The following is a 1,534-nucleotide window of genomic DNA, read 5'->3' on the forward strand; positions in this document are numbered from 1 at the left end:
TAATTATTTTAGTGCTTTCCGATGTATAGGAAGAGTCTGGGGTCACTGAAATTCTTCCTGAGGTATGTATCTAACTGTATCAGGGCCCATTTATCTAAAGCACAGATTGCCTCATCCTATTTTTACACCCTGAATACCCCTCAGGATGTACTGCCAGAGGACTGCTAAAGTGGGTGACAATTTAACCGTATATAACTGTTGGATGAGTGACATTCCTTTGTTCTTTTTTTTGTTCACAGAGTTAGGGAGGTCATTTTATTTTTTTTCCCAAATGCATGGCTAACTTTCCATTTATTCCCTATGGATTTAAAATGCCATCTTAGGGCTTCCCTGATGGTCCAGTGGCTAAGACTCTGTGCTCCCACTGCAGGGGTCCTGGGTTCAATCCCTGGTCAGGGAATTAAATCCCACATGCCCACAACTAAGGGTTTGCATGCCACAACTAAAGACACCACATGCTGCAAATAAGACCCGGAGCAGCCAAATAAATAAATTTTTTAAAATGCCATCTTTTTTCAAATACTGTTTTTCCTTGCATATATGGGTCTTAACATGTTTCTAATAGAGCTGGATAACTGAGTTCCTTGTCTACCATAGATTGAAAGCAAGGAAATAAATTGAGGACTCAAATGAATCGAATGATCCAAAAGGAAGTGAAAGCTGAATACAAAGAAGAATATAGATAAACAGAGAAGGAGAAACTGTGCTGTGTTGCACAATAATAAAGATAAATACTCTGAATCTTTAAGGAAGGATCAAATTAAGTTTAGACTCCTTTGATTTTTTAAGATAGGTAACAAACTATATGTTTTAGAATAATTTCTATTCTTTAAAGTGGTAAAAAATAAACACTGTTTTGGCACTTGAAAGGGCAAGTTTCCATTCCATGGAAACATCAGTTATGCAGGACCTTGATTCCCATGCAATGTCAGCTACACTGAGTGTTACTGTAACTCTTAGAACAAGGAGACACTGCAGAACCAAACTCACAAACGCAGAACAAGGAAGGTCTCACCTATAATTTTAAGCAAGCCTGAAGAAGGTCCAAGTGCTTCTTTTCCCACACCAGGCTTGGCTCCCACATTGGACTGCACAGGTGTATAGCCCTTTATCTCACAAGTTGCCAGCTCTGTGTGTTCAAGTCCTCAGCCCTGTTGCTTCCTGCAAGAGATAGAAGTTCATGGTCCCATAACAAATTACGGGTTCAAAAGCTTCTGCAGTCTCATATTTAGCCCAGGGGTAAAAATCAAGGAATATGAATCAAAGGAACAGTAACAAAGAAGCAGTCTTCCGCTGTGTGCCCTTACCACTGAGATATCACTCTGCTCCCTCAAGGTGTCTCCATGGTAACTCACTTGTTCCTCCAAACAGCCTTGATGGGCCCTGTGGGAGACTAGATTCCTGCTCCTCCAATCCCTCCCGCAGTAGAATGAAACATTCACAGCCTTTGCCTTGTGACTTCGTAGTATTGCAGTACGTTTTCAGGCCCGGTGGATCTGGGCTTCGACTATGTCATTTGTCAATTGAACAGTAA

General features: G+C 41.0%; 1 non-coding gene across 1 annotated transcript; it reads left to right on the top strand.

Annotated features, from left to right (window-relative positions):
* Positions 1 to 327: 327 nt before the first annotated feature.
* Positions 328 to 400, top strand: TRNAG-CCC (transfer RNA glycine (anticodon CCC)). The gene has a single exon. It is a non-coding gene; the product is annotated as a tRNA-Gly (tRNA).
* The last annotated feature ends 1,134 nt before the right edge of the window (positions 401 to 1,534 follow it).

Source organism: Bos mutus, chromosome 20 (assembly GCF_027580195.1).
Source record: "Bos mutus isolate GX-2022 chromosome 20, NWIPB_WYAK_1.1, whole genome shotgun sequence".
Taxonomy (NCBI): domain Eukaryota; kingdom Metazoa; phylum Chordata; class Mammalia; order Artiodactyla; family Bovidae; genus Bos; species Bos mutus.